The sequence below is a fragment of the Parus major genome, chromosome 11 (genome assembly GCF_001522545.3).
Source record: "Parus major isolate Abel chromosome 11, Parus_major1.1, whole genome shotgun sequence".
Lineage (NCBI taxonomy): Eukaryota > Metazoa > Chordata > Aves > Passeriformes > Paridae > Parus > Parus major.
In genome coordinates, this window is record NC_031780.1 from 11,577,277 (window position 1) to 11,589,132 (window position 11,856).

General features: G+C 39.2%; 1 long non-coding RNA gene across 1 annotated transcript; it reads left to right on the forward strand.

Moving 5' to 3' along the window:
* Window positions 1-434: 434 nt before the first annotated feature.
* LOC117245016 lies at window positions 435-7,898 on the forward strand. Its single transcript, XR_004499127.1, has 3 exons — window positions 435-926; window positions 5,851-5,895; window positions 7,767-7,898. It is a non-coding gene; the product is annotated as an uncharacterized LOC117245016 (long non-coding RNA).
* The last annotated feature ends 3,958 nt before the right edge of the window (window positions 7,899-11,856 follow it).

Sequence of the window (11,856 nt, forward strand, 5' to 3'; positions counted from 1 at the left end):
GGCAGAAACAATGAGAGTGATGTATTCATCTGAAGGAAGCAGATTGGTTTTATGAAAGTACTTTTTCCTAGGCCAGTGGCATATCCAGAGTCTCCTAATTCTCTGCTAGTATCCAGATGGTTCTGCATTGCAGAGAGAACAATGCCATTTTAACAACACTTGATTATTTCTTCAGAATTGGAGCTCTTTCAGAGAGCTTTTTCCTCAGTTCTCATCTGACATGGGACTGATAGGACATGTGATAAATGACAAAACTTGAAAACTCCAAGGTTTTATTTTTTCTAAATCAGATAAAACTCTTTGACTTTCACAAATCCTTGTGGTGTGGTGGTAAAACTGATGGTTTGAGCCAGGTTGAAATTAGAGAGAAAACAGCTTTCCTGTTGGCATTTCAACACATCTATCAGACAAGTAGGCTTTGGCACAGTGGGAAAAAGAGAAGACCAAACACTGAGCAGCTCTGGTGATCCCCAAAGCCCTGTTAAAGCAGAAGTCAGTAAGATTTAGCACAGTGGAAGGGGTGTATCACTTTCATTCCCACAGCCGGGTGATCCCCGGGCCTGGCCCCGGGCCTGGCTCTGCCCTCCGAGCTCAGGCAGTGCTGAGGATCACATTCAGAGGGCAGGAAAGTGTTTAGAGATGGAATGCTCCTATTTTCTGTTTCCTTTGGAAGCTATAGCATAGCACACAATGTCTGGAGGTGTTAGAATCAGTTGTTTCTTGCATTTTCAGAGGACCTGAAGCCAGCAGGAACTTGGTAAGGCCTATGGAGACCGGTGAGAGGTGTCTGGCCGTGTAACCCCTCTGTGCAAGGCTGCTGCCTGAAGCACATCGTGTCACCTCCTCTTGGAAACCATCCAGCTCACCCGGCTACCTGCTGCTGGCCCTAGGAGCTTATGGAAAATGTGTCTTCCTGGCGAGTAAAGGTATGACTAGATACCACAAATATGAGGTGCAGCTAAAGCTAACTGCATTTCCAGGTAACATCTTGTAACCCCTGTGCCATGCCTGGAGCTCATCCAGGGAATTTGCATTTGTGTGTGTGTAAATCCAAACAAACCATCCTGAATGGGCAATCAGGGGCTTTTTCAGTACCAGCACTCAACACCTTGCAGGCTCCAGTGAGACTTGATTAGATCACATTCTAGAGATCACATATAGAAACCCAGCTTGCTCTTTTCTTACAGATCAAAAGGCAGGGTCAGAGTACTCTGAGTCATGACACAGAAATTTTCTCTTAGATTAGGAATTTGCTGTGTAGTAGTTCGGACTATTTTATCACCATCAACAAAATACTGGCACGGGCCACTAAAATGACAGTCAGCTCGGCTGGATCTCAGTCTGGGGGAGTTTGCAGTGATGCCAACAACTCAGGAGTGCACCAGAAGTTGTTTTAAAGTACTGAAAAGCAACGTGTAAACAGTGAGCAAATACATAAGTAAATGGAGAATGAAGTTGCCACCAGCTGTCCTTCCGTGGAAGCAGGAAAATGCATGTTTTAAAATGTGGCTAGTAGCAGAACTCTCTTTTATTTGCTGCCTCAGTGAGTACCCAGCTTTCAGAAATCCAAAGCTGATAATTTCCAAGTCCACCTTCATAATATGTCTGTTTAAGCTGCTTCAGAAATAACCCTTATGGAAAATAACAGGAAAAAAGTCACACTGTCCTTCAAGTTAATATTTTCCTTGTGATTTTAATTCAGGTCCTGGTCAGAAGCTAATGGGATTTATTCTCCTTTGACTTCCAAAATTTTTGAATTCAGTCTTTAGCATGCACAAATTCATGAAAAGCTGGGGATCATGTTTATTCCCAAAGTGAAGCAGTCTTACAGGCATTTCTCTTTTTTTTCTAAGGCTACCCTTTTCTCTTTGGAATAAAGGTGTGGGCAACCGGCCATGTTTCAATGTCTGAGACCATCTGCCAATGCAAACAGAAAAAAATTAATTATGAATGGTGTCTTCCCATGCTAAATCATTTATTGTAAAGGAGTTTTTCAGCTTGTTTGTAATGGCTGTAGCCTAAGGGTGCACACTGTATAAATTGCCTGATTACAGGATACAGAACACTTCTAAATAGGCCTCAGATGATTAGGAGAGGGGAAAGAAATTAAAAAGGCCATTTCCCTTTAGGTATGCAAATGGATTGCAGAACAATAGACAAAGATATGAAAGACCATGATAAAACATACCCTCTTTTCTTTTGCCTTAAATGATGTACTAGGCAAGTAGCAAGCTTCATTACGTGTGTCAGCTGAGATGTGAATTGTTTCATAATTGAAACAATGCTGTTTCCAGATAGTGCATGTTAGATTTCAAGATAAAATACCATTTTTTGTGTCCTCAAGCAGTTTGGGGTTTGCTGCCTAAATCTGTCTTAGGAATGGTTACATTTTGACCTTGGTTTAATTTAATTCTGCCTACTTCAGCTTCTTTTGAGTTACCTCTTCAAGTAGAAAGGACTAAATTTGCTTTTTTCACACTAGATCCTCCTCTCAAGTCACAGGTGATGTGTCTGCCTCTCCTGAACTGCCAGTGCTGGTATTTTACTGCCTGCTTGAAGATAGCTGGGTGTTTCGACAGTTCAATGAAGGGCAGGAGCCATCTCCTAGTCTGTCACACCCTTACACATATCTGCACTCCCCCTTTCCCATAGCCTTACACACATACACATCTGTGTGGGCCAAGCATCTGCTATTTCCTGGGAGCTTGAATATTTGGGGAGATAAAAATTTAAATTTCCTGGTACTAAAGTAACTCGAATGTCTTAATAGTCAGCAGCAGCTCCAAGGAAACTGAAAGGTGAGAGGTGATAGATAACATTGCCTGTAAGTATTGTTCTCCCGTGACACATAGGGTCCTTGGAGTTAAAGTGACTATGGAAATTTGTCAGAAGTGGGTGCTAAACACCTTTGAAAAATTACACCCCTATAACTCCACATTGCTGTGTCTCAAGTGTGCAGCAGACAGGACACTGAGAATCACCAGATGGAGTTTAAAATTTATCATATTTTAAATAATTGATTTTTAAAAAACTTTTGAAATCTTATTAGTCTGCTATATTAAGCATTTGGGTTTAAGATTCTCCTTACAAGAATGATGTGTCAAAAGTAGCAGGGATTAAGACCCCAAAGCCAGTGTAAACTGAATTTTTGGATAGCCAAATCTAGAATTCTCCTATATAAAAGGCCAGTAGCTGAACATAAAATTTGGAGCTTGTTCTAAACTTATCAGATTTGAAAACCTCCACTATTTAATCTCCCTGTATTTTTCTCTATTTCTCACAGCAAGTTTGCAAGCTTGCAAGTTTGGCCAGGGGTAACTTATGAAAACTGAATCATAACTGTATCACAGTTATGAGGAGCTCAGTTGCACATGAGAACCAGAGATATTTTGGTGTGTGTCCCAAAGAAAAAATCAAGATCATGATTTAGTTATTTATCAAGTCTACATTATTTTTGTAGATAAATATTTTATTTTTCATAAGACAAGTAAGCAAACAAGGAATTGAAAATATTCTCCACATATGTGCACTGTGTCTGTATGGTTCAGTCTGCCCTACTTTCTCTCTTCAGTCTTTCTCCAGAGGAAAAATGTATCTGCAGGTGCACCTTACATGTAGAGCCCAATCCTCTGATCCAAATGCTGAGTCTAGGACTGTCCTTACTCGCATTTGGGATCTATTGATCATTATTATATCTTCCTCTGCTTAGGTCAGGCCACCAGGTCAGCCTTCAGCTCCAGCAGTGGGCACTTCTTCTTTCAGCCAGATGCAAGGCAGAAAGGAGTGGAGAGGGGGAGGGAAAGGAGAATTTTATGATGCAGTCATCTGGGGCTTGCAAGTACTGTAAATTGGGATTTAGAGTGATATCACTATTCTTTCATTTATTTCACCAAGTAACAAGGGAAACAGCACTTTGAATGTAGTACTAATGAATAAATAATGCACTCATTTGAAAGCTGGAGTTGAGATTGAGAAATATATCCAGCATTTTTTAGTGGGCCTGAAGTTCCATTAATGTGTCAGCTCAGAGGGAGGACCCATGCAGGGGGATGCACTTGGTGCCCATGTGGCCCTACAACCTGCCCCAGCCACAGGGAGGCAAGCCCAGTTGTTCCTCCCACATTTTTTCTGGCAAGTCCTGTGCTCCCCAGCCATTGCTGAACTTTTTCCACCTAAGGGATGTGACAAAAAGAGAATGTTAGGTCAAAATTTGTTTGAATCTGTGTTTCCTTTTATTTAGCATCCACTGCTTATCTCAGGCTGGTGTTTGGTTGTATCCTGTGGGGTCTTTGGCCTGCTGGAACAAAGCACATTGAGGGATCACTAGTGCCTCTAGGGAAGCTGTGAACACTTTCAGTGCCCTGTGGCCATGTCCTTGGGCTGTTTGATGAATTTGCATAGATAGCTGTGGTCCATTTGGTTGTCAACAGCACATCAGGGCATTAATGTGTAAAGTTTCTAGATTGGATGAAACACTATCTGGTCCTCTAAACATCAAAGATGATCAAGGAGTAAAGCACTTAAAAGTTTTCTGTCCTAATAATTTCTCCTTACTCCATTCTGTCCACATTCCTTGGCAGTTCTTTCCAGACAATCCTCCTGGGATTGTGTAGTCCTGCTTACAGCCATGCCTTGGTTGCCCAGTGGTTCTCTCCTGGTTCAGTTACAGCATGAACAAGCTATAATTTATTTCCTTATGCACCTCCAAACACACTGTTGCTGATTATTTTTCCTAATAATTTGAAAACAGGGTAAAAATCTATCATGCATCTTTTCTGTCTTTAATATACCTAGCTAACAGAATCTGGAAAGGTCTAGAAGCTGTGATGAATATTTCTGTTGTTTTGGAGGAGGGGGAGTGCTTTTCACAAATAGGAGTTTGTGGAATTTCCCCTCCCTGCTTCTGTGCATTATAAATTCTTGATGAGTATCTAAGATCAGGTCACAATGGGATGAAATCTGTGAAAGATTATTGATTTCTTTAAGAAATGAGGAAATTTGTAAGCCATGGCATGCACTTTAATATTGGCCCTGTCTGGCAGATCAGCTGCTTGGATCTGTGATTCTCTATGGATGCAGTCATTTCAGGATCCTTATCATTATTCAGACATGAAAAATTATTTTTAAATGGATGTGTAATAGACTTAATTTTTATAAAATTAATATTTGCAGTTAGCATCAACAAATACATTTCATTTCATTTGATGTTTGTGTTTTTCCTTGTTCCTAACTATTAGATAGATGAAAAGCTTTGAATCCAGCTTGAAATATGGTATTATATATCCTACATTAGGTATCTTTGAAATAGCATGTGTGGGTGTTTATGACAGTTTTGAAGATTGATGATTGACAGTCACTCCCATAAAAAGTAGTAATATGAAGAATGACTTGTTTCAAGAATGCTGAGAACATTCCTTACTTTGATTTTTTTTCCTTCTTTTCTGAAACCTGAAAAATAGTTTTATTTTTTAAGAATAGGAAAATATGAACAAAAAGACACTTCATTAGGCTAATCTGCTAACTTTTTTTTTTTTATTTTACTGCCTGATATGAAAAATCAGCTTATGTTCCACCTCTTAATGTCATACAGAGTCCTTTTCCAGGTCTTGTTTATTGTAAGCTCAATACTACATGATCCTTTCTACTCCAGAAAACCTCGGCAAGGTAAACTTCAAGCTCTGCTTTGCCCTGCTTAAACTGCAATTTTTATTCAACCTCTAAGAACCTGAATATAACCTTCACCTTCCTCAGCAAGTGCTTTATTACCCAATGAAAAAGGAGGATCTCTAGGACCGCAAAAAGAAATTGTCAGCATAAAAACAGCAAAGATATTTTCTTGTTGTCTTACAGGACAGATTGCTTCTCAAACAGAGTGTCCAGGCAGAGAAGTAAAAGGTGAGATCCTCATTGTGTACCTGTGTCTCTTAGCCTAATCTTCTCCTGTTTAAAATAGGGGAAATGATAGCACTGCAAATAATATGTTTTTAAGGCTTTCTAAGTCCTATTTGTCAATTGACTTGGGCATACATAGTTGCTAGTTAGAGGGAAATTCTGTGTAGGGCTTCTCGTGTTACACAGTTCACAAATAATGACCAGGCTCTGCAGAAATGAAATGTTTCTACTCATTTTGTGATGAAGCCATTGTGCATCTTGCAGTCTGAAACCTTTTATGCTTACTATATACAGTAAAAAGCTCTTTCTATTTCTAGGTCACCAGTACCTGAGCCCACAATTTGTGAACAGGAGTAAAATGCCACCATTTTTGCTAGCTCCTGGGTGATAGTTCTGTGTGTTTTAATAGGAAAAATGGGCTTATGTGTTGAAAGACTGATAAATAACTTGTGAAAAAAATTAGTTACTGGCATACTCTGAATGGCCTGTTGTCCTCCCATCATAGTAAGACTTCATCATAGTATGAATCACTCATACTGTAACAACATATTTCAGGTTGCATATACCTTTACATTTCAGAAGAGTGACAAACATGGTATTTTACGATGCTGTGCATGACTGATGATGCAGGAGTAAGTAGGAGTAGGAAGTACACTGGAGTTATAAAGATGTTTTAAATGAAACCTCAAAAGCGATCAGCCAGTGAATTTTATTTTCTGATTGTTTTGTGCTTGAGAGAGTGGGAGCAAAAACTGGGCATTATTTCAATCCTCATGACTGTACTTTCCTGGCATGCATTTACACAAGGACACAATTTATTTTTGTTTCTATGTTTGAAAACTAGGGACTTAGGTTTACCTGGGTCATCTGCATATATTTTTACAAGCCAATGCCAGTGTGAGGTTTCCTTTTGGAAAGACTATTCACTGGTAAGGCTCAAGCTCTGCAACTCTTTTCCTGTCAGCTTCTGTGGTATGTTTGTCAACTTAGTGACATAAGATACACAAAAGCTGGTGGGGAAAAGATAACCTTAGATAAAGTTCCTCTATGTCTAATATAGCACAACTGATTTAGGAGACTGTTGCCAACTTCATATCTGCCACCAGCATTTCACAAAAGCTTTTGAACCCGGATTAGTTTACAACAAACTTCGTAGTATGATTTCATAAACAGTTCCTGTAGTACAACTCAGAATGAAACAAATTGCAGCAGGAGATGGATGCAGTGTCCCAACACAGGAGACTTCCTTTTGGGAAACTGAGCTGAGGTGGGCTCCCACTCATCCTGTTGGTTACTTCCACAGCCAGCAGAAACAGGGGAAGGATTCTGGAGCTGTTTCTGCAGTGTTGGACCATGGGCTGGTGCATAAGAGCACCTACCTGCAAGCTGAACATGGGTTCTCTTATGCACATTGATCTTTGTTTGAAACGCTGCATTTGAGTGTCCGTGCATATCAATCCTGCATGTGCTAGGAACAATTATGTGATCAGTAATAAACCTAAAATTATATCTCTGTATTCAAATTGCCACTTACTGGCAAGGAGGGAGACAATCATAGGGAGAAAGAAATTCTACCAGGCACATTGTTTTAATACTGATCATTTCACATGCTCATGTGAAATGTCTCAGTCCTGTTCCAAGAGAGGCATCTTTAAACATTTCCAGCTTAATTTTTCAGGCTATATTAATGGACAAGATAGACTTAACATTCTTTGAAATAGGAATTTTCCTTTAGGACTTTACATGTACTCTAAATAAAATCAGTTTAGAATCTGATCAGAAATTAAGCCTGTTGCTGATACAGTTCTAGTATCTATTTTCTTTAGAGGTGGAGGCAACGGTGAAGGTTCCCTGACTTTACTCTGCTCCTACAGGTTTTTGTGAGGCCACTTCTGTAGATTTCAGCACAGAAGAAGATTAACTGCAGCACAGGAACAGAAATGAACAGTCAGCATTTAAAGGAAATACAAGAACTTCTATGCCTAACTGTCAGAGAAAAACGTCAGGTAATTACACCTTGAGCAACACTAAGATTGCATTTCAGTGATTATTAAGACAACAGATATCTTTGAATTTGTTTCTCAACTGTCTCTTGCCTGTAAAACTGTGAGTTTATTGTCAGATTCACTAATGACTTCAAACAGCCTTTATGCTGTTTTATAGATCAGCTATAACTTCAGGAAAACTGGGACCTTAACGAGTGCCGGTGCTGGGGCCTGGGCTTCAGCAAAATCATTCATTGACACAGTGTGACCAATGCTCAGTGTGCCTGTAGCACAGAAACTGTTCTTTGAATGGTTAAAGCCTTTTGTTTTGGGGTGAAGGGTGGGGTTTGGGGGTGGATTTTTTTATAAAAAGCATCCAGTTCAAGTGGGTACCTCATACATTAACAGTGTCTGAGCTAAAATATCTTATGACTGTTCAGAGATGATTTCCCCCCCAGAAAAGAAAGACCAAAAATTCTGGAGTCTCACAGAAGTCAGAAAGCACAATTGGTATCTACTAGCGGCATTTATGATCACTCTTTTGAAACAAATTTATTAAACAAATAATTTTTCCTTCCATGTAACTGGAAAGTTCTGACATTAAGATGGGTAAGTAACACTCACAAATTATAGCAAATGATTTCTTAGGAACTGTCCTTTTCTCATTCACATATATGTACATATGCACTGTTTTACCTTGATTTTCAAGCATCATGTGTTTGTTTAAAAGAAAAGGACACACACCTTGAAAATCAGTTGTCAAACAAAGTGCTTGAATTCCAGCCGAGCAGGATTCCCAAAAGAGCAATCCTTGCCAGTTTGTATTATGGAAAAGCCTAATTCTGACACACTGTTCTGTGTAGCCTTGTCCACACACTAAAGCAGCCTGAATTAATTCTCATGTTTGAGTCAATCAGCTTGGGAGTTTTCCTGAAGGCAGGTGTTTCAAAGTGCATGCAGTTTTAATGAAAAGTGAAGATAGCTGTTTTCAAGCATGTAGAGCTAGAATTTCCCAGAGGCTGCTGTACATATACTAACCCATTAACAGTTAAAAAAGTAAGAGTCTGTCCAGTGTCAAGTATGTCTGGTAAACCAGCTTTACAAAGGCGAGAAGCTTGTCTCTGACCAGCTCTCTTTTCCCCTTTGTCTGATGTTGTCATGCAGGCTCAACAGTAAAATATTGTACTTTGTGTGCTTGCTGTGACAAACACATTGTCATCTTGGTGTTATCTAGTTACTCCTTGACTCTGTTCTCGCTGAATGTTGTTCCTCGTGATAGATTTGCTCTTCTTCATTAAGAAATAGGAAAGGACTTTATTGGGATTAGATTGTTAACCACAAAACAAGGAATTTTCAAATCTTAGGAACGTGGTGTGCATGGTCCACTAACACTGAGTGTTAGTATCTGCATTGTGCTTGTTTAGCTGAGAGAGTAATGAGGGAATGTTTGAGAGAGGTAAGATTCAATGGGGACAGACTGTCCTTAGACTTTGTTTATATTTATTTAATTCATAAACTTACATAATAAAACAGTTTCTGTCTACATAAACTGTTTTCTGAAATTGCTTTAAGAATATCCATCTAAGGTGAGTTTGGGTGCAGATGGGGACAAATCAGTATCTCAAGCATGCCATGTATATTCTAAGATTAATAGGAAAATCTTTCGGTGTGGTCTGATTGCATCATCGATGCACCCTTCCTATTGAGGCAACTTGCTTTCTCAGCTGCTTGATATAAATTCCTCGCATATGTCTTAGTCCACTCGGTTTATTTTTATAAACAATAAATAGCCCAACATTCCTGCAGTGTTTCCCTTCCCTGGGACAGTCCCATGGAGCCGTTTGCCACGAGGACGGTGGCTGAGATTAGTGGCGTTTGCACAGATGGCGGCCATCGTTTGGGAAATCTCATAAATAGTGGAACACGTGGACCTTTTCCTCCCCCTTCAACATGATCACAATAGATTATGAGGGCCTACAAATCACTACCAGATGATATTAAGTTGCTTTGATAACACTCTGGGTCCCTTCCGGTGTGATATTTTTCTTCATTAGAAAGGATAGCTCAAGCACACCAAATCCTCTTACTCTTTTCTCAAAATTTATAGATCTCAGTCTCTAAACTAATTGTTAGTTGCACAGCATGCCTTAAGCTGTGCCCAGACACAGCAATTACATCCCCCAGCCCTGATTAAAGGCACAGAGGAAACAGAAGTGCAAAGAAAATGAAACACTCTTGGCTGTTTGGGCAGGATGTCATTGCTGTTGTTTGCCTTTTTTGACATTTGTTGATAAAAGTGAGAAAGGAGGTCAGTTATCCATCACTGACCCTTGTTCAGTGCCAAAGATGTGACAGGCTTGTCTCAGGCTACTGACTCCGTTTATGAAATTATAAACAAAAAGGGGTTTCTAAGCCAGTGTGCTTCTTTTCTATTAGCAGCTCAAGAATTTCTCCATTTTCCCCTTGCTAAATTATATGGCTTTCTGTGTCTTTTAAACTCATTTGCTTCCGTGTGTCTGCCTAAAACTACAGATATCTTTGTTCATGAACGAGCAGGCCTGCACAATCATAAAAGCTCTACAAAGTATCTTGAACAAGGAGCAACTCATATTCAAATATTTCTGCATATTCAGGCATTTCTTATAAAATGTTTCACACCTGTAAACTGCAGCTTCTAAAAGTTGTGTTTTCCTTTTGTGATTTACAGTAACTTTATGGTTGATTGTGTGCTTTAGCAGTCAAAGTCAAGATTTTCAAGGGAAAATGGGAAAACACTATTTGCATTCACCCAATATCTGATGTAGCCATGCCCAAGTTTGTAAATGTGAAGTGGAAGTACACATTTTTAAAGTGCTGAAATGGCTTAAAAATCATATACAAACATCTAAAAATCAGATGGAAGGCAGCAGCAACTTTCTTGCATTAAATCTAAGCTTGTGTTTTCAGTGACGTCTCTGCTAATGTTTCCAGTCTGCTGGGAGTTATCTATTTCATAGAGCAGTTTGTGGAAAAGACACTGTATTGTATTTTAAATATTTTAGCCAGGACTGCCAGACACTTCACATTTTGAAGTCTTTGTTTAACCAGTTTCTCTAATTGCTTTATGTGATACACTAACACTGCCTCATACTAAACAGATGGGTTGCACAAAGGATCAAACCATAATCTCATGGTGTCTATAAGGAATCAGAAACAAACAGATTAAATATTTTTGAAAGTAAAAATAATTTTTCCTATTTTTTTTCACTTCATATTGTTTTCTCCCTTTTTAAGACACAGAAGGATTTTCTATTAGATGACCACACCCAGTCCCAATGTTTAAACATCTGATATAGTCAGATGTACATGGTTTTCCATAAGTAATAATAAGTGGTAGCTGGTGCTGTCCTTTGTGTCCATGCACCACGACTGAGGGGAAGAGAAGCTTTCAGCAGTCACTGTCTCTTAAAATGACCAAACATCAAAGAAGTTCAGTGAACTCGAAATTATTATCAGGAAGTAGGTCAGACAAAACCTTACTTGTGTGTATCTGTAGTTTCCCCAGTTCTGTGCTTTTAAGTGGATTTAGTTTCTGATATTCTGTCTGTGGAAACTGTACACTTGCAAAACTACATGTCACTCCCCCGTGAGCCTTGGTCCCTTGGACAGTTTTATGATTGCTGTGGAAGGCTGACTGATCAGGTATAAGTAGAATAATACAGTAAATAAACAGCATGCAATAAATTAGAGCTTCTCACTTTGAAGTCTTTGTTTAACCAGTTTTTTAATTGCTTTATGTGAGACACTGACACAGATGGCTTCATGGTGCAAAGATTGGTTGCACCATGGATCAAATCTATAATCTCATGCTGGCTGCAAAAAATAAATACCTAAATAAATAAAAACAAGCAAAACAAGCTAACACACTATTTAAACAACATGCTTATGGCCTAGGATCCCCACAAAACTGCTCTAATGAGTGAATATTGCCAGCGTGGGA